This window comes from Quercus lobata, chromosome 1 (assembly GCF_001633185.2).
Source record: "Quercus lobata isolate SW786 chromosome 1, ValleyOak3.0 Primary Assembly, whole genome shotgun sequence".
Taxonomy (NCBI): Eukaryota; Viridiplantae; Streptophyta; class Magnoliopsida; order Fagales; family Fagaceae; genus Quercus; species Quercus lobata.
Window position 1 is genome coordinate 29,631,472 of NC_044904.1, and position 22,021 is coordinate 29,653,492.

General features: G+C 37.0%; 1 pseudogene across 1 annotated transcript; it reads left to right on the forward strand.

Moving 5' to 3' along the window:
- The first annotated feature begins 9,515 nt into the window (after positions 1-9,515).
- Positions 9,516-17,541, forward strand: LOC115986157 (annotated as a pseudogene). Its single transcript, XR_004090608.1, has 2 exons — positions 9,516-11,284; positions 16,574-17,541. The product of XR_004090608.1 is annotated as a receptor-like protein kinase FERONIA (transcript).
- Positions 17,542-22,021: the final 4,480 nt, after the last annotated feature.

Below are 22,021 nucleotides of genomic sequence, written 5' to 3' on the forward strand. Positions count from 1 at the left end.
CATCAAGCTTGTGAGCTCTGGCCATAGAGTTACAATGGAGAGAGATTCCGTCCATAGACAGTGAAGAGAGAGAATATTTGAGATTAGAAAAAGAAATAGACTTAAAAAGATAAGATTAAAGAAATGAGAAGAAAAATAAAAAGAATTTTAAAAAGAGAGAATTTGACATTAGTAAATGCTAATGAGGTTAAAGAAATAAGAAGAAAAAGAAAAAGAATTTAAAAGAAAAAGACTAAGATAATGATTTTCGTTTTTTTTTAAGAAATGATTTTACTTTAAATTAGATTAATTATTTTTTGTTTAAATTTTCTGAGCTGGCATTTTTTTTATTAATTTAAATGTGATATGGCATTTAGAAAATGCTAATTATATTTTCTTATTATTATTTTATTAGCCACATCAGCAAACAGTGTATTCCGTCTGCCACATATGTATTTTCTGTTAGTGGGTTGACGACAGGGACCAAAATAGAATCGATTTTTTGATTTCAGGGACTGACCTAGGAGCAAAATCAGTTTAAGGACCAAATCAAGAAATGACTTAAAATTTAAGGATCAAAAGTGCATTTACGCATATAAAAAATTTTTATAAGCAAAAAAAATAACTAATTCTTTTTAATAATTTTTATATTTTCCATGAAAGTGGTATAAATTTTTTTCTAAAATAGTTTATACACAAATGGCCTAAGGGCATCTATCAACCATGAATCCTCTTAATTCTAGTATATTTTGGTGTGTTTTGGTCAATTTCAACTTGTATTGGGATTTCACGTGTAACAACTGTTATGATCTTGTTCAGATGAAATTTATAGAAAAAAAATTAGTAGATTATCAATGGCAGATAAAAATAGTAATGTTAGTAATAAGTCTAGACAAGAACTAATATAACTTTACCTACTCAATTTTTCTAAGGGTTTTTTTTTTTTTTTTTTTTTTTTTTGGTGGTGTTTGTAACTTAGCTCATGTGTGCAAATGAAGCGAGACTTAAAATTTTCATCATAAAAGATGAGTTTTATTTTTTATTTTTAAGGAAATGAGTGGCCCCCCTTTTTTCTATTGTTTTCTTAATTTCACTTCTCTCATTCTTTTTTGTTGGATTTGATATTGTATGAAATAATTTTCCGCCTACCAATAATTTTCCATGTAAAAAAAGTGAAAACCATAAGCCTTACACGCAAACTTGTCACGCGAGAGAAGAAGAAAACCTTACAAGTGTGAAATTTTGAGCTTGTGCAGGTTACAACAATGGTGGATTTGTAACTGTGTGAAGAACGAGAGAGAGAGAGAGAGAGAGAGAGAGAGAGAGAATTGAGAGTAGTAAAAAAACTGAATTGTATTTCAAGCTCAATAGTAATACAATACACTGAGATTCTTTTTATAGCGAATAGGTTAGACTAAAAACTAGAACCTTCTAGAAGGTTTTGCAATAATAGAAAAATCTAACAAACCTATAACAACCTCTAATCAGATATTTTGAGTATGGTACAGCTGTCAAGTAAATATCTAAATCTTAACTATACGAACTGAGCTATGTAGAGAAGAAGAACAGAGGATTTCAAGATCAAACCCCATACTTCAATGAAGGCAGAAACAGCGTCATTGCTCTTAAGTACAAATGACATTGTTTGTCATCATGACTTATAACTCAGACCATTGAGGCTCAAAACGATGTCGTTTGTAATTAAAACAAACGGCACCGTTTTAGCTCTTTACTGTTGGAGATTAGTCATTGTCTTCCTTGTCTTCTTCATTAGCTTTATCAAGATCTGTTCTTCTTCTATCATCCCCCCTCAAAACCATAGGCTCAACAGAGACCATGATTTTGGAGCGAAGAAAATGAAAGCGAGAAGTAGAAAGACTCTTGGTGAAAATATCTACCAACTAATCATCCGTGGAAATATACTTCACTTCAAGGTCTCGACGATGTACCTTCTCACGAACAAAATGGTAATCCACCTCCACATGCTTTGTACGAGCATGAAACATAGGATTGGAGGCAATGGCAGGAGCAGAGACATTATCACACTAGAGTTTGGGAGGAAAGGCAAGAAAGATGCCAAGATCCTTGAGAATTTGTCGAAGCCAACAAAGTTCAGCAGCAGTGGTTGCAAGAGCTCTATATTCGGATTTCAGTGGAAGATCGTGACACTGTGTCTTGTTTCTTAGCACTCCAGGTAATGGGATTGTAACCAAGGTAAACTAGAAACCTAGTAGTGGAACGCTTATCAAAAGGGTCCCCAGCCCAATCTGAGTCAGAAAAGGCTGAAATAGAAAGAGGACCAGGTTGAAGAAAGATCCCAAAATTGGAGGTGCCATTAATGTACCTCAGAATGCGCTTAGCAGCAACCAGATGAGCATCGGTAGGAGTGTTCATGAATTGACACACTTGATGCATAGCAAAACTCAAGTCAGGCCTAGTAAATGTCAAGTAATGAAGGGAACCAACCATGCTTCTATACTCATAGGGATTAGGAAGTATAGAACCCTCATGAGGGACCAATCTAAGAGTGGGGGCACAAGGAGATCGAGCAGGCTTGGAAGAGAGCATATTGTGCTTAACTAGAAGATCATGAGCATACTTGGTTTGACTTAAGAACAATCCTTTGGAAGTTCTAGTGATATGAAGTCTAAGAAAGTAGTGAAGAGGACCAAGGTCCTTGAGCTCAAAAGCTTGACTGAGTTGCTTGATTAGAGCGGTCAAGAAGTCAGGATGATTGCCAGTAAGAACAATATCATCAACATAGACCAAGAGGTAGACCAAGACCTTCCCTTGCCTAAGGATGAACAAGCAAGAGTCTGCCAAGGAAGCCTCAAATCCCATGTGCAAAAGTTGAGTAGAGAATTTGTCAAACCAAGCCCAAGGGGCTTGCTTAAGACCATAGAGTAACTTCCACAATTTGCAAACATGATTGGGAAAAGCTGGATCAACATAGCCAGGGGGCTGAACCATATAGACCTTCTCTCTTAGAAAACCATGAAGAAAGGCATTCCTTACATCCAATTGGCTTAATGGCCAATTGAATTGAACAGCAAGAGAAAGGATGATCTTCACAGTGGGTGGCTTAATGATAGGGCTGAAAGTTTCCTCAAAATCAACACCATACTGTTGGTGAAAGCCCTTAGCCACCAATCTGGCCTTGTACCTACTAATGCTGCCATCACTGTTGTGTTTTAATTTGAACACCCATTTACAACCAACTGCATTCTGAGAAGGGGAAGCAGGAACTAAAGACCAGGTGTTTTGCCTCTTAAGGGCATCAAATTCCTCATCCATAGCTAAGCACCACTGAGGGTATTGAGCAGCAATCTTGAAGGATGGTGGTTCAGTAAGAGTATAGTCAACAGTGGCCTTGACAGCAGATTTTGGTTTGGACACAGTTGCAGCAAGGGCTTTGGGCTTAAAAATGCCAACTTTAGATCTAGTGGTCATAGGATGGGTGTTGGTAGCAGATGTTGAGGTAATAAATGGGATAGGGTCAAGTATGGGAGATAAAGGACTAGGAGCAACAAGTGGAGAAGTGCTTACACCAGTAGGAATAGGGTCAGCTATGATAGGACTAGGTGTAGAGGATTCAGCAGAAGTGGGAAAAGCTGAAGATTCTATAGAATTAGGGGCTAGTGAAGGAGATGGGACAGGTATGGAAGAGGCAGATTGAGCAGGTGTGGAAAGATTGTAGAGGAAAGATAACCAATGTGCAATAGGAGGTGTGGATGAGGCAGAAGTATCTATAGAATGACCAGTAGATAAAGAGGGTGAAGAGAGTGACAAAAATTCATTTTCATTGAACAAGACATGTCTTGAAATGTAAACCCGAAGACTTGAAGGTTCTAAATAGATATACCCTTTAGAATGGGTTGGATATCCAAGAAATATACAAGGTTTAGTGTGTGGTTGTAACTTATGGATATTGTATGGTCTCAATAAAGGAAAGCAAGTACAACCAAAAGTCCTAAGGTGTGTTATGTCAGGTGTAGAGTGAAAAAGAGATTCCCAGGGTGATTTATTGTTAAGGACAGGAGTGGGAAGTCTACTGATTATATGTGTAGTAGTAGAAATAACATATGACCAGTAGGATAAGGGTAAATTGCAATGAGAAAGCATTGTAAGAGAACATTCAACCAAATCCCTATGCTTCCTTTCTGCAATGCCATTTTGTTGGGGAGTGTGAGGACATGAGAGTTGATGAATAATGCCATGAGATAAGCAGAAAAGATTAAAAGCTTTAGAAGTGAATTCCCCACCACCATCTGTTCTAAGAATCTTCATTTTAGAGTCCAGTTGGTTCTCAACAGTAGCTTTAAAGTATTTGAAGATGTCAAACACATCAGATTTATATTTCAAGAGATAAACCCAAGTAAATCTGGTAAAATCATCAATAAGAACAAGATAGTATCTAAAATTATTGACAGAAGAGATTGGTGCAAGACCCCATACATCACTGTGTATCAATTCAAGAGGTTTGGTAGAATGAAAATCTGATTTATTAAAGGAAAGTTGATGCATCTTTCCACTAAGACAATGTTTACAATGAGATACAATATCAGATTTGGAAAAATCAACAGAACTATCAATAGAAGAGATAGCTGAATTAAGAACAGCATCACTAGGATGACCTAGTCTGTGGTGCCAAAGCAACCACTTATGAGATCTATGTACATGAAAAACTAAAGAGTTAGGTGGCTGTGATGATGTGTGAGGCTTGGAGAAGAGCTTTGAATAGATGGGATAAACACCATTTTCACTTAAGCCCCTGTAGAGGAGTCTCCTCGTAGGAATATCATTGATTTCTAGTTCATTAGCATCAAAGTGACATGAGCAATTGTTATGCAAACATAATTTGTGAACAGAAAGAAGATTCATGGCTATTCTTGGAACATGAAGAACATTTTGAAGAAGAAATTTATGGTATTTGGTGTGAAGAGAAGCATTACCTATATGGTTGATAGGAAGAGTTTGTCCATTACCAACATTGATTTGGTCAGGACCTTTATATTGGGATTGAATGGACAGGTTATTGAGATTGGCTGTGAGATGATCCGAAGTGCTTGAATCTGCTAGCCAAGGATCTTGATTGGAGGTAATAGCTGCATTTGAGGCAGATGCCATAGCTGCTAGCTTGGTGGGAGGATGTTTACCTTGATAGGCAAAATTCATCCTGTGATAACAATCAAGAGCTTGATGACCTGATTTGCCACAAATCTGACATGTAGGTCTATCTCCCTTATAAGTTTGACCACCAACAGAGGATGAAGATGATGAAGTCTGATTAGAATAGACTTGAGGTGAAAAATTCTGAAAATTCTAATTCTGATGAGACTGATTATGATACTGAGGTGAAAAATTCTGATGAAACTGATTATGATACTGCTGTCCATTCCTTCCACCACCTCTTCCTCGATTAGAATTGTTTCTGCCTCTACCTCTATTGAATCCACCTTAAGTGTGAGACTGTGGATGTCCAGAGGTTTTGTTGTTAGATGCAAACATAGCCAAAGAATGAGAGAAAATTTCAGAGTTCTCAGCCATGGCTTGCTCTTCACTTTGTAACATGATTGAGAGTTGCTCATATGTGATTGGATCACTTCTAGTACGAATTGCAAAATAGAAATGTGCAAATTCCTTTGGTAATCCACAAAGAACAATGCACAGTAGTTCTTTATTATCCACAATTACTCCAACAACAAGAAGTTTGTCTCGAGCAACTTTGATTTTTTGCAAGAAATTGTTCACAGTATCATTTCCTTTCTTGAGACTCTGAAGTTTAAGTTTCAGATTCAAGATATTAGCTCTCGAAGTTGAAGTAAATCTCTACTCCAAAGTATTCCAAACTTCCCTTGAAGTTGTGATTCCAACAACAAGTGAGAAGACTTGTGGAGTCAAGGTTGAGTTGATCAAAGAAAGCAGAGCTTTATCTTTGATTCTCCAGGTTAGAAAGTCTAGATTGACACTAGTAGTCAAATTCCCTTGAGTATCAAGAAGGAATTGACAAGGCTGAGTGATTGAACCATCAATGTGTTCAATTAGGGAATAGGCTTCCAATATTGTGATGAGTTGATGCTTCCATGGAATATAGTTGGTGTAGTCCAATTTGATTGACATTAGGTTGGACATGTTAGAGAGAAGAAGTAAAGGTGATGGTGTTGAGTGTGGTTGAGTAGCCGTGTGTGTTGTGGTAGTATGAGAAGTCTGAGCAGTGTCTGTGGTGGAAGCCATGATTGGCTCTGATACCATGTAAATTTTGAGCTTGAGCAGGTTATAACAATGGCGGATTTGTAACTGTGTGAAGAACGCGAGAGAGAGAGAGAGAGAGAGAGAGAGAGAGAGAGAGAGAGAGAGAGAGAGAGAGAGAGAGAGAGAGATTGAGAGTAGTAAAAAAACTGAATTGTATTTCAAGCTCAATGATAATACAATACACTGAGATTCTTTTTATAGTGAATAGCTTAGACTAAAAACTAGAACCTTCTAGCAGAAAATCCAACAAACCTATAACAACCTCTAATCAGATATTTTGAGTATGGTACAGCTGTCAAGTAAATATTTAAATCTTAACTATACGGACTGAGCTATGTAGAGAAGAAGAACAGAGGATTTCAAGATCAAGCCCCAGACTTCAATGAAGGCAGAAATGGCGTCGTTGCTCTTAAGTAGAAACGGCATCGTTTGTCATCATGACTTATAACTCAGACCATTGAGGCTCAAAACGATGTCGTTTGTCATTAAAACAAACGGCACCGTTTTAGCTCTTTACCGTTGGAAATTAGCCGTTGTCTTCCTTGTCTTCTTCATTAGCTTTATCAAGATCTGTTCTTCTTCTATCAACAAGAAGGTACGGCAATTCTACTGCCTAAGAGAAGGGGAAGACCACCTTTTTTAATGACTGAGAAACTTTTTGCTATATTGATCAACTTTTTACTGGTTGTCCAATAAAACCTCTCATTCTTTTTTGTTGGATTTGATATTGTATGAAATAATTTTCCACCTACCAATAATTTTCCGTGTACCAGACTATCAGTTGTCAGTTATCACATCATTACTCGCGTGGAAAGAGTAGTCTCGACATCATCTATATATATATATAAAACCGAAGCTTTTGAAGCTCCTACAATTTTCCACGTCAGCACAACATTAAAAAAAATAATAATAAAACATAAAACAATAAAACCAAAACCAAAAAAAAAAAAAAAAAAACCGAAACCTAAGAAAACCATTATAAACCTCTCTTTTTGCAAGCGCCGCTCCTTTTCTCTCTCTCGCAGTCGCTTGCTCTCTTCATCCATCAGCAAAAGGGTCTGCTTTTCTCTCTCTCAGTCGCTCTCTCTCTCCATCCATCAGCAAAAGAGTCTATCTCCAAACCTCGCTTGGTCTCTTCATCCATCGGCAAAAGGTTCTGCCTCCAAACCAAACAAAGTAAGTTTTTGTTTTTTCCATCCAGCAAATTGCTTTTCTTTTTGCGTGTTTATTGATTTTGGTTGGTGGGTATTTATACAATATCAATCATCAATGTTTACGTGTTTTATTGATCTTGCAAACATAATTCAATATGTAACCGGGCAATTCAGGCTGATGAGGCTGATACAGAATAGATTAACATGTACTGTGGCCAAAATAATTTTTTGGTTTTCACTTGAATCAATAATAGACATGGATAATAAGTATTAAGTAATTTTATATGATTTTCAATTTTGTGACAAACCTTATTGTTGTACTTGGATGGTGAATTACATTGGGTTTCTAAAGCTATTTGTTTCGTCTATATATATATATATATATATATATATATAGTGTATTTTGGTAAAGAATTGCACTTTTCACAGCATAAGATTTTAGTCAAGTGCTTGGCATCAGAATTCTTTTATTAACAATCTCAGGATTCTTATGAATTTGATGTAATTATCCAAGTATCATTGGTCTACAAGGAATGCCAATCGTGACCATTTTTCTGCAATCATATTTGAATACACTATTGAATGTTCGTCAGCTCCCTTATGGAGAACCTATAATAAATTTTCCTTAAAGTAGTTTGTACTTTTATGGTCCTACTTTTTTGCTGGTTGGTTTGCTTGTGGCATTTAGATTGGATGTGCCATGTATGTATGAGAAAGAAAATGAAATAGAGACTGCTGCTTCAGATTTTGTTAGCCTTAAATGGCTCACAACTATTGATTTGTATCTTCTTTTTCATTCACTTCATCCTTCTTTTTTACTCATGTTGGTTGGTTCAAGTTACCTGCTGTTGTTAAACTGTTTGAGACTACTTTCTTAGAAGATGCCCCTTACTAGAAACTAGGAACTTGAGAATAACATCAGTTAGAAAAGAACTCTCAACCTATCTGTTAAGAACTTACATCCAACTTTGGCACAATAGAAAACATACTTCGGTAGAGATTATTTCTTTCTTTCCCTGTTGGCATTGTTCAGTATGTATGTTCTTTGAATCCTTGCTGTGTCCCTGTGTAATTTGGTTGTCTGTGAGAATGGAACCCTTAACCTATATGTTGAAAATTTACATCCACCTTTGGCACAATAGGAAACATGCTTTGGCAAAGAGTAGTTTTGTCTTTCCCTGCTGGCATTGTTCAGTATGTATGTTACTTTGAGTCCTTGCTGTGTTAGAAAGTTCCATTTTTTAATCATATTCTGTTCATATTTTATGACATGCTATAAATTGCAGGGGAAGTGGCAATGCTGTTCAGATTGTTCAGAGACACCACTTTGCATCCCACTTGAAAAGAATGGTAGTTGTTGTTCGCATTCAGGAGGAATTTTTTGCTTTTGTGAAGGTCTGTTTTATTCATGAACCCTGCAATTTGTATGCATGCATATATGGATTAGGAATGCTATTTTACTTGGTGCTTGCATAATCAGGTAGCTTATAAGAAAGAAGTTATTGTGTATTTTATGGTAAAATTTTGAAAATTTTATAGGTAGATACGAAAATGTATTTGGGAATATGCCATGATATATAACGTCAAGAGAAGTTCCCAACCTATTTTGTATTCTAGAGTTGATTGAATTGAGTTTTTGTGCACACACTAAGATAATCAAATTGAATATATGTTTTTGTGTGGAAACTGAGCTATTGGTCAATTCGAATTGTTTTTGTGTGGAAACTGAGCTATGGGTTTGAATTTGTTTAGTGGAAACTGAGTGAGGTGGAGTTATCACCTTGCTCCTTTGTTTTTGTGTGGAAACTGAGTTATGATTTATTTTTTACCCCAGCCTATTTTGTATTCTAGAGTTGATTGGATTGTAGTTTTTTGCAAACACTTAGATAATCAATTTGAATATATGTTTTTAAATATAATGAATGCATTGAATATTTAGTGGAAGACATGAAATAAATGAAATAGAAAAATAACAACATGCTACTAGAGAATCAATGTTGAATTCCAATAGCTAATGTCACATCATTTGGAAAAAATTGGTAGCTTTCCCGTGCATCGCACGGGTTAGCGACTAGTATTATAAATAAATCAACTTGTCCACTTGAACGAATTATATCAATTATCACATTCTTTTGTAATAACTTTTTAATTATTTTCTTTTGAAAATCACTCACACTCGTTCTCCCTGTCTCTGCTACAATGGGCAACACGAATCTTTGCACCACAGTCCTACCATGTTTAACTTTCACAACTCTTTACCTCACCTTCTTGCTGCTCCACTTGTCCAACACATTGGCCATTAACTCTCCGTCTCCTTACAAACCAGTCGATAATATTATCCTTAACTGTGGCTCCTCTGACAATTCGACTGCATTAGATGGTCGGACCTGGACTGGAGATGTCAATTCAAAATTCTTCCCTCAAGAACTATCACAAAACCAGGCCTCTCTAGCCACAAACTCAGTTAAGCAATCCTCATCTGCTTCGCGAGTACCCTATACCACTGCCCGCTTGTCTGTCTCCCCATTCACCTGCATATTCCCACTCACTACCGGCCAAAAATTCGTTCGACTATACTTCTACCTAGCTACGTACAGCAATTTCGACCGCTCTAATGCCCTCTTCTCTGTCAAAGCTGGAACTTTTACCCTTCTTTGAGACTTCAATGCTTCACTTACAGCAGATGCCGATGGTGATCCGGATGATACAATATTTAGAGAGTTCTGTATTGACATCGTGGAAGATTTGAGGCTGAACATAACCTTCAATCCAAGCAATTCCAATTCATTTGCTTTTATCAACGGAATTGAAATTTTGTCCATGCCTTCTTATCTCTATTACACTCCGTCTGATGATAAGAGGTTCCCTTTAATCGGCGAGGAGTACATGTTCAACATTGATAACGGAACTGCTCTGGAGACGGTATACAGAGTAAATGTTGGAGGGAACTACATCTCACCCACTGAAGACACTGGAATGCTCCGGAGCTGGAGTCCGGACGAAAAGTACTTGGCAGATGTTATGTCATCTGTTATACCTGTTAACTCAACTATTGAACTTATGTTCACCAAAATACCTCCATACACTGCACCGGAAGCTGTCTATCGAACTGCCCGGACTATGGGGAGGTACAAAGCTGTCAATAAGCTGTACAACCTAACTTGGGAATTTCCCGTAGATTCTGGGTTTTATTACCTTGTTAGGCTGCACTTCTGCGAGTTTCAACCGGAGATTATTGAATGGCATGACCGAGTATTTGTTATTTTCATAGCAAATCAAACCGCTGAGAAAGAAGCCGACATTATAGTATGGAGTGGGAGTAAGGGTGTTCCGGTATATAAGGATTACGCTGTGGGATGTTTGGCGAAGAAAGCGAGAAGAAAAAGAACCTTTCTATAGCCATAAAAGCAAATCCGGATGACTCGTTGACTAGTTACAGTGATGCAATATTGAACGGTATTGAAATCTTCAAAGTAAGCGAGTACTGTGGCAATGTCGCTGGACCCAACCCCGACCCACTTCCGTCGACCCCTCCAACGGCTGTGCCCCAGCTACATTTAGCAGAGTCGACGAATAACAGAACAACAATAATTGCCGTCATTGGCGGTGTTACCATACTCTTGATTCTCGGATTCTTGATTTTCCGACTAGCCAAAAGAGACAAGGATTTCTGCAATTCAACCCAGGCCTCCAGCTCAACTCTACCGTGTAGTTTATTTCGTTACTTCTCACTCACTGAGATTATAGCAGCTACCAACAATTTTGACAAAGTATTTATTATTGGTGCTGGAGGGTTCGGTGACGTGTACAAAGATTATGTTAATGATGGGGCCACCCCAGTTGCGATCAAACGGTTAAAACCCGGTTCTCAACAAGGAGCCCAGGAGTTCAAGACAGAAATCGTATTAAAGAAAGAGGCTTCTGGAAGTTTAGAGAGAAAATATTTGAGAGAGAAGATATTTCTCATTCATCAAAATCAGAAAATGTACAAAGTAAGTAATTAGATGAGTCCCTGTTTCTATATATACAGCAACAGAGGAGCTAAGACTGAAAACAGAAAATTAACAAACTCCCTAATCTAACGAAAATGCAACTAAACCATTAGATGCTCGACAGGTGGACCACTAATACAATTAACTGGAATTAAATTACTTCACATGCTAAGCACGTGATCTTATTAATCAACACGCAGTCGTTTTGTTCTTCAGCTTGCTCTGATCTTTTAACCTCACGCGTGTCGTTTTGCCTTGCACTTGATGTTTGGCTTTGTCCCTTTTATGTGATTCAGTTCCAGCTTCAACACTCCCCCTCAAGTCCTAAACCTCAAGTTCTGAGACTTGACCTTCTTGAACTGAAACTTGATCTGTGATTTGTGCCTTTACAATCCTGGGAACAAAAATGTCCTTCAAACCCAACTTTCCAGAAAGTCTTGTAAAAGCTGAGAAACCAAGTGCTTTGGTAAAAATATCTGCCACTTGTGAATTAGTAGCAACATGAAATGTTTTAATCATACCCTCCATGATCTTATCCCTTACCAAATGACAGTCCACCTCAATATGCTTTGTCCTTTCATGGAAGACTGGATTTGCAGCTATATGCAAGGCTGCTTGATTATCACAGAATAACATAGCTGGTTTTGTATGATTCACCCTTAAATCTTTAAGTATTTGCAGCACCCAAGTGACCTCACACGCTACACTTGCCATTGCTCTGTACTCAGCCTCAGCTGAGGACCTTGAAACAACACCTTGCTTTTTATACTTCCATGAAATTAATGATTCCCCTAAGAAAACAGCATAACCCGTTAAGGATCTTCTAGTGTCAGGGCATCCAGCCCAATCCGCATCACAAAAGCTCTTAATATGCAGATCAGATTGGCTTGGGAAAAAAATGCCTTTTCCTGGTGAGCCTTTTATATATTGAAGTACTCTATTAGCAGCTAGTAAATGGGGCTCTCTTGGCTGTGATACATACTGACTTAGCCTATGCACAGCATATGTGATGTCTGGTCTTGTCAAAGTAAGGTATAAGAGTCTCCCAATAAGCCTTCTAAACTGAGAAGGATCTATCAATGGCTTTCCCTTATACTTGGACAACTTTAAGTTTTGCTCCATGGGAAACTTGACTGGTTTGGAACCTAGAAAACCTGTATCTTCCATAATTTCCAAGGCATACTCTCTCTGGTTCAAGCTTATACCTGCATCAGTTCTAGCCACTTCAAGCCCTAAGAAGTACCTTAAGGACCCCAGATCCTTCAAACCAAATCTGTCATCAAGAACCTTCTTCAAATGTTGAACACAAGTTAGATTATTACCAGTCAACAATATATCATCTACATAAACCAAGAGCACTGTGAATGAAGCTCCTTGTGTGTGCGTAAACAAAGAATAATCTGATTTTGATTGAATGAAGCCCATTTGCAAAATGGTGGATGAAAACTTCTCAAACCATTTTCTAGAACTAACAACCATGACAAAGGATGCAAAATGAGGTCCAAGATGTGAGTAACTGAGAACATTTGAAATGTCATAAGGCAAACCAGAAGCAGGCTTGGTACTAACTGCTTTACAAGAATAATCAGCAAGGTAAGAAAGTGGGTGATGGACTCTGGTTGATCTCCTTAAGGCAGGTAAGGAAGAGGATGAGGAAATAAGCAAAGATTGATCAAGGGAAGGTGGTGAAGGAGGAACAACAGGGTCCAAAGCAGAAGGTAAAGACACATCAGGTTGGTAATCACAATGAGAAGTATTAGAAGTAGAAGGAGTAGGATCAATGGGTGAATCAGGTTGGGAAGTGGCCAAGATTGAATCAACCAAAGGAAGGTTAAGAGGATCAGAAACATAAGGTGCATTAGAAACACAATGGGGAAACACAAAAGAATCAAGATAAGAAGTGGAAGGATGATTAGATGAGACAAAAGGAAAAATATGTTCATAGAAGATGATGTCCCTGGAAAAATGAATAGAATTGGATTCAAGGTCAAGAACCTTGTATCCTTTAATGCCATGAGGATAGCCTAAGAAGACACATTTTCTGGCCCTAGGTGCAAATTTGTGCCTATTATGTGGTAAAGTGGATATGTAACACAAACAACCAAAACACTTTAAATGCTTATAAGATGGAGAAGACTTAAAAAGCAATTCATATGGACTTTTGTTATTTAGAAGTTTGGAAGGCAATCGATTAATAAGATAGACAGCAGTGAGAATGCAATCACCCCATAAACACAAAGGCACATTGGATTGAAATTTTAGTGCTCTTGCAACATTGAGAATGTGTTGATGCTTCCTTTCAACAATTGCATTTTGTTGTGGAGTATCAACACATGACAATTGATGCAAGATGCCTTTGGAATGAAAAAATTCCCTTAAGAAAAATTATGTACCATTATCACTCCTAATAGTCTTAACAGAAGCATGAAACTGAGTATGAACCATGTTAACAAAATTAGGAATGAAAAACTGAGTATCAGATTTATTCTTGAGAAGATAAACCCAAGTACAACGAGAGAAATCATCAACAATTGTTAAGAAATACCTAAAACCTTCAACAGTACAAGTGGAAAAGGGACCCCACAAGTCACAATGAACAAGCTCAAAAGGCTGAACAAATACATGACTACTAGAAGGAAAAGGTAACCTCTTTTGCTTAGAAAGGTGACAAACTTCACAACAATCTAGATTATTGAAAGCTTCAGAACTTACAATCTTATTTAACAAAGAAAGCTTTGAAAAAGAGGGGTGTCCCAATCTGCTGTGCCATAAAGTAGAAGAGGTATGGGCAGCAAAAGTAACCAAGGCAGTAGGAGCAATCTGAGAAGCAGGAGCTTGCAGCAGATACAGCCCTTGACACTCTTTACCCAGGCCAATCATGCTCCATTGAGCTAGGTCCTGGATAAAACACCAATGTCCAAGAAAAATAAGACAACAAGAAGATTGTTGTGTAAGTTTGCTAATGGAAATAAGATTGAAACTGAAAGTAGGAACACATAAAACATTTGTGAGTGTCAAAGTGGGTGAAATCTGCACAATGCCTACATGTGTTACTAAGGCCTGATCCCCATTTGGCAAGAAAACATAGGAATGGACAGTGGAAGTGATGGTAGTAAGTTGTGACACTGAGTGGACCATATGGTCAGTAGCACCAGTGTCCAAAATCCAAGCTTTAGACTTAAAATGAGGTCTATCAACAATATGGGTAGAGAAAACAGAATGTGTAAAATTGGGAGGAATCCAAAAAGGATTACCTGAAAAGTTGGAAGCATCAGTAGTAAAGGAAGAAGCTGAGTTAGGTGGTAAGGCAGGTTGAATAATGGGAGCAGATGCCATGACAGTAGCAACTTGATGAGCAGTAGAAGTACCAATACCAGAACCAGAAGCTGTGACTGCTTTCAAATAGTTAAGGAGTTGCTCACATTGAACCTGAGAGATGGGACATTGAGGCTGAAAACTTTGGACAGAAGTCTATGGAGAAGCAACCGTAGCACCAAAGGAAGGCTATGGAAGAAAACCAGCTTCAGATTGAAAGTTGTGATTAGGAAAACCAGCATTATTTTGGATCAAATTTTGATTGGCTGAGGCAAAACCATCCATATTGCCAAAATGTCCAGAAGGCAGAATTGCTGAAACTTGATTTGCCATAGCTTGATTGCTTCCCTTGTGCTTATAGCCTGGAGGATACCCATGTAACTTATAACACTTGTCTGCAATATGACCACTAAGGCCACAGTAAGTACAAATGGGTTTATCCTTCTTGAAATGACCTCTGTTACCACGATTGCCTTGATTCTGTCCTTGATTGCCATTAAAACCCTTAGCATGATTAGCAAACATAGCAGTAGCCTTAGTAGGATAAACTATATTGACTCCATGCCCAAAACTCCTTCTCTTTTCTTCTTGCAAAATCAAGGAGCAGACCTTGCTAATAGATGGAAAAGGTTCAAGCAATAAGATTTGACCTATTATGTTCCCATAACTATCATTTAATCCCATCAAGAAACGGAAAACATGCTCCTTATGCTGTGCTTGCAATTGAGAAGCCTTAGAACCACATGTGCAAGTACAATTGCATACAGTGAAAGGTTGAAAATTGATAAACTCATCCCACAGAGTCTTAAACCTAGTGAAGTATGAACTTACTGTGAGTGTACCTTGAGAAAGACGAGCAATTTCCTTTTGCAGCTCAAATTGCCTTGGAGTATTGCCCTGTGAAAGTCTGTCTCTGAGGTCAATCCATAAATCCCTTGCAGTGTTGATGTACATCACACTTGCCTTGAGATCCATGCTGAGAGAGTTGGTCAGCCATGAGAGCACAGTGGTATTACACCTACTCCAAGAATTGTACAGTGGAGAGGTAAGATCTGGTTGTGGAATAGAACCATTCACAAAACCAAACTTGTTCCGTGAACTTAGAGCCAAGAACACTGATCTCGCCCAACTCAAATAGTTCTCTGGACCGGTTAAAGGTTGTGAAGTAAGAACTATTCCTGGACTCTTAGTGGCTGGAAGAAAATAAGGATTGTTAGCAAATTCATCTGCCATTGTTGTGCTTGGAGAAGGCACGGATTGAGTGGAAGATTGTGCTTGATTGGTTGTTGAATCAGAAGCCATGAAAAAAAAAAAACTAGAATTTCAAGCGAATCAAGAAGAAAAGAAAGAAACTTTGAAAACCAAAACTGTTTCGCAACTAGAATTTCAAGCGAATCACGAAGAAAAGAAAGGAACTTTGAAGACTAAAAACTGTTTGGCAACAGATGAAAGAAAATCAAAAGAATCTTGCTCTGATACCATATTAAAGAAAGAGGTTTCTGGAAGTTTAGAGAGAAAATATTTGAGAGAGAAGATATTTCTCATTCATCAAAATCAGAAAATGTACAAAGTAAGTAATTAGATGAGTCCCTGTTTCTATATATACAGCAACAGAGGAGCTAAGACTGAAAACAGAAAATTAACAAACTCCCTAATCTAACGGAAATGCAACTGAACCATTAGATGCTCGACAGGTGGACCACTAATACAATTAACTGGAATTAAATTACTTCACATGCTAAGCACGTGATCTTATTAATCAACACGCAGTTGTTTTGTTCTTCAGCTTGCTCTGATCTTTTAACCTCAAGCGTGTCGTTTTGCCTTGCACTTGATGTTTGGCTTTGTCCCTTTTATGTGATTCAGTTCCAGCTTCAACAAATCGAGATGCTGTCTCGGCTCCGCCACCTCCATCTCGTTTCTCTGATTGGATATTGTAATGATGATAACGAGATGATTCTCGTGTATGATTATATGGCTCATGGGACCCTTCGTGATCATTTCTATAACACCAATTATCAGCCACTTTGTTGGAAGCAACGTCTCCAAATCTGCATTGGTGCAGCACGTGGGTTGAACTACCTTCATACAGGTGCGACACATACAATCATTCATCGTGATATGAAGAGTACAAATATCTTATTAGATGATCAGTGGTTGGCCAAGGTGTCTGATTTCGGGTTGTCAAAATTTGGTCCCATTACGTCTAAGTCCCATGTTAGTACAGTGGTTAAGGGTACATTCGGATATTTGGACCCGAAATATTATCGCTTTCAACAACTAACTGAGAAGTCTGACGTGTACTCTTTTGGTGTGGTGTTGTGTGGAAGGCCACCAATCATACATACGACTGAGGAGCATCCAATGGGTCTAGCAGCATGGGTCCTGCAGTGCTATCACAATGAAAAGCTTGATCAAATTGTTGATCCATCTTTGAAGGATGAAATTGAACCAGAATGCTTAAAGAAATTTGGCGAGATTGTGGTGAATTGTTTGCTTGACAATGGAACCAAAAGACTACCAATGAATGATGTGGTTGGGAGTCTTGAGTTAGCATTGGAGTTGCAAGAGAGTGCAGAAAAAGATGTCAAGCTTGATTTGTCAGAAGAAATTGACATGAAGGACTTTGATGAGCAAGCTCTGATCCCTATGTCCGATGTCAATGAAAGTGATGACATGATTTTTAGTAGCAGTGGAAAAGTATCGAGTACTAATGGCAGTAGTCAAGTGACCGTAGTAAGCCGGGGAAGTTTTGCTAGTAAGGATTCAGATGGATTGATGTCCCCCAGGGCAGTGTTTTCTGAGATTATGGGTCCTAAAGGTCGATAAACAAAGGGAAAAAAAAAAAATGTTGCTAGTTAATTTTTAATTTGTCCGATCGTAACTGCCAAAGTCCTTACTTAATTTCCTCATTGAATTATGAAATTTTGAATCTGTGGAACATTCCCTAATTTGCTATTAAGCCTTAGTCTTTTGAGTTCAAATGACAAGCACTCTGAACAAAATACTCACCCGATTTTTTGTGGCAATCCAAATATGACATATGCCCCACCTTTTTGTGGCAATGCCTCTAAAGGGATTCCATGGGTTTTGCATCATCCTGTGAAGTGATCTGCAAATAAGTTTTTCCCGGTCTTTTGTAATGTTTAGTTGCTGTTTATGTTTTGGGTGTAGTGAAAGACTAGTTCTGTTTTAATGTTGTTGTAATTGTCTGTTTAGTCCAGTGTTGTCTTCAGGGTCTTGCTACTTTGATTTAGTTTGTTTGAACTCAATTTTTCTGTGCCTGTACGTTTCCTTTCATTAATAAAGTTCCCCTGTTATGCGAAAAAAAAAAATATATATATATATATATATATATATATATATCTAGAACATCAAACTATGGCAGTGGTATCTGCAATATTTTAGCAACATAATCAGGCATAAAAGCATGATATAAAAGCTCCATATTCCTCCAATGCGTATCCCTATTAATTAGATCGTAGCCACCTTCATATCTGGATTAATCACTTAATAGGTAAAATATTCTTGTGACAACTGATAAGAAGCACGATGGAGCCAAGGATCTTGAATTCTTGATAATCTCGAATAGATTCTCCATTTCCAATATTTTAGCATAGACTCTGCAGTTAGTTAGCTAGTTACTACTAACAGTACCACAATAATTAGTATAAGACTTGGATGATTATAACAAGAAGAATTGAATAAGAATGTATTTGCTAAGTTCTCATTGAGACTAGCGTGGAGGTTGATTCCCTTGAATAATCATTGGAGGACCAATCGAAAAAAAGTCTCACTTATCCCTCACTCAAGCAAGGTCTTTACAGAAAGTTTGCTTGTCCTTTGCTTGAGCAAAACTAAATTTTGCTAGAGAAAATTTAAATCTTGATCAAGTGAGATTTTGAAATTTTCAATTTAATTTTACATTACAATACTCTCTATTCTTCTAAGTAAAACCATGTATAACTTCAATGTGGTAAAGGGTAGGAAATATTTGTCCAGGATAGATTATAGTATTATACAACTCTTTCATGATTACATAATTAGCATGCATTTGACAACAAATAGAAGAAAAATACAAACTACATCACACTAAATTTATCATGGTCCATCCCAACAGATTTGATTACAAGGGAAGAAGTATATTGTTCATAATCAATGACAATGCTTTCTGTGTGTCCTATCAATAGTCCTTTCCAGAAACATCAATAATTGCTCTAACTTTGGTCTTCCCTATTGCAAACCATCATAAAGAAATAACTCAAGTTAATAAACAAAAGTGGGTCTAGAAATGGACTTACATCCTAATTACAATCAAGTTTAGATTGAATTAAAACTCAAATTCAAATTGATTGAGCTAGAAAAACTTTTTCTTAATTAAAGTGACATACATATGAAATCAACCAATGGTTAATCCAAGATAATATAGGATACTAAGGATATAGTATGCAAACTTTGGAAAATTTGATTGAAAAGAAAGTTAAACCGAGCAAATACATCAATTTGGATATGATAAATTTTTGGTAACTGTTAAAAGTATTTGTCCATCAAAATTTTGAAAAAAAAAATTATAAATACTTAATACACACGCACACAAGATTTTATTAGAATTTCGCCCTCTGGCCCTAACATGGATTTGCCAATGCAGATGCCATTGCGGCAAATTCTGGAAGCAGGACTGAGTTTATTGAAAGACTCCTAGCAAGCCAACATGTGAGGCCAACTATGATAAACCCAACTGATTATCCTCATATGATGGGGCTAATGAACTAAGAATCTAGGCAGAATCTTTCCTATATTTTAATTTTTTTGCTTAAATAAAATACTTACAGCCCTCTTAGTTACAATAATGTGTACTCTTCAGTACAGTCTTGTTAATGGTTTGGCTTTTGCTGATTGTCGGGGTTGTGATTTGGTGGACTAAAAGTGACATAAAACTGTAGGTTCTATTAGTCCACAAATATTGTGTAGAAACCCATGTTTTGCAGGTTTTGAGTTTTGACCTCTTATCTTTAAATGGTCAGACACCCTGATTGACTTAATCAACCTATATGGCTAACTAATGTAAATCATTAAAGAAAAATTCTACTAACTAAATGAATCCTTTCAAAAGAACAACGGGCAGAGCAATATAGGGGATCCACAATACATAGAAAACCTCAAAAAAATTTCATAACTTAAAAAGGAAGCACAATAGAAATAAAATTCATAAGAACCCAGGCTAGCAAAAAAAAAAAAAACAATCAGATTTTTTTAAGGGTTTGATCCTACCATTTAAGAATCAAATCAAAACTTGTGAAAATACCAAAATCTAGCAAAATACATTCCAAATCAACAAAACCCATACCAAATCAAGTGATTGATATCCAAAAAATAACCCAAACCCATTAAAATTTTGAAATTCAAAATTTGGGGAAATAACAAATCATAAAAGAACACACCTTGAGGTTCGGTGCGGCAGTCCTAGAAATGACGTGTGCAGCAGCATATGTGGCGGGGTGGAGCTCCGATGCGGAGAGGAGGAAATGAGATTTGGGGTTTACACATTTAGCTTTTCAGGTCTGTCATGTATTCGTGTTTGAGGATTGTAGGATTTTTTTATTCTTTTTTTTTTTTTTTTTCAAAATAACACCAATTTCCAAACAATTTTGTTAGTTAGCATCATTTACAAACTACTTAGGAAACTAATATCTCAAGTTTGTAAGACTTGAGTTCATTGCAGCAACTCGAGTATCAAAAACTTGATTTCTATGAAAATTTAGGTCAAACCCAAGACAAACCCAAGCAAGCTTAAGAAAGTAGAGTCGAACCAAAAACCCAGAAAACCCAATCACAAATCCAAGTTGCGTTAATGCTCGCCACTGCTCTGATGATACTTGCTACCACTCCAATGGAAGAGAAGAACACACTGGAGTTTTGGAGAAGAAGAAGATCTGGAGGAAAAGATCCAATCCGATCAGGTCTGGGGTTTTTGATTGAGTTTTGTTCTTGGGGCTTGGAAGGATCAATTTTTGTTTTGAGTTTTGTTCTTGGGGCTTTGGAAGTTTGAGAAAGGAGAGTGGAAGAAGAAGAATGCACTGGATGTTTGAGAAAGAAGAAGAGCAGTGGATGGCAGGACAAGAAAGATGGAGAATGAAAAAGAAGAGTGAAGGAAGAAGGAAAGCAAAGCAAAGGAAAAAATTGCAACTAGGCGGAAAAACAAGGAAATCGAGTCTGTTATGCTTGAGTTCTAAGAGCAAAATCGAGTTTCTTACGTTCGAGATGTTAGTTTCCTAAACAGTTTGGAAATGTTGCTAACTAACGAAATTGTTTAGGGATTGGTTTTAGTTTGCAATTTTTTCTAGGATTGTAAGGTTTAATTGAGTTATGATTGTGTGTGCTAATGTGTATTGATTTTTCAGCAAAGTGATAACATGGCATTTATTTATTGGTGGCGTAAAACCTCACTTTTATGTCAGCTTCTGACTGAAGTTAATCTTTAAAAAAAAAATCATACTGCATGGCTAACATGAGTCAAACAAATAATAGCCACCTAGCACGCTCACATGCCACACACACAGAGAGAGAGAGAGAGAGAGAGAGAGAGAGAGAGAGAGAGAGAGAGAGAGAGTATTAAACATGAAATTTTTAAGGTGAAAGTACACTTTTGGTCCTTACATTTTGGGTCAATTCTTATTTTGGTCCCTAAATTGATTTTGCTACTAATGTAGTCCCTAAAAAAAGAAAATCGATTCTATTTTGGTCCTTGTCATCAACCCACTAATGGAAAACTCTTATATGGCAGATAGAGTGTCCTGTTTGTTGACATGGTACTGACGTGGCCATTAAAATATTATTAAAAAAAATTGGCATTTTTAAAATTCCATGTCAAATTTAAATTAATAAAAAATTAATTTTAAAAAAGCTATGTCAGGAAAAAAATTAAAATAAACATTAATCTTTTTTTCTTTTTTTTTTTACTTTTCATTTTTTTCTATAAGAACATACATCCACAAGCCTAGAAAAGTTCAAAACCAGAAAAATTCACATCTGGGTGGACGTTGGAATCCTTTGATCTTAATTAATTATTTCTTAATCTAAATAAAGAACACATAAGTAAGAAGAGAAAACAAAATCAAAAGCACCAGTACTAAAACATTCATAGATTCAAACACACACAAACAACTGCAGTCTCAAACTCAAACACACACATCGGTATTAAAATCTAAGCCTGAGATGATAGCAAAAACCTAGATTGAGCAGAAAAAAAAAAATCGACAACAAACTTTGCAACTGAAATCACAATGTTATTAAAATTCTCCATCTCCTTATTAACATAAACCCAAAAAG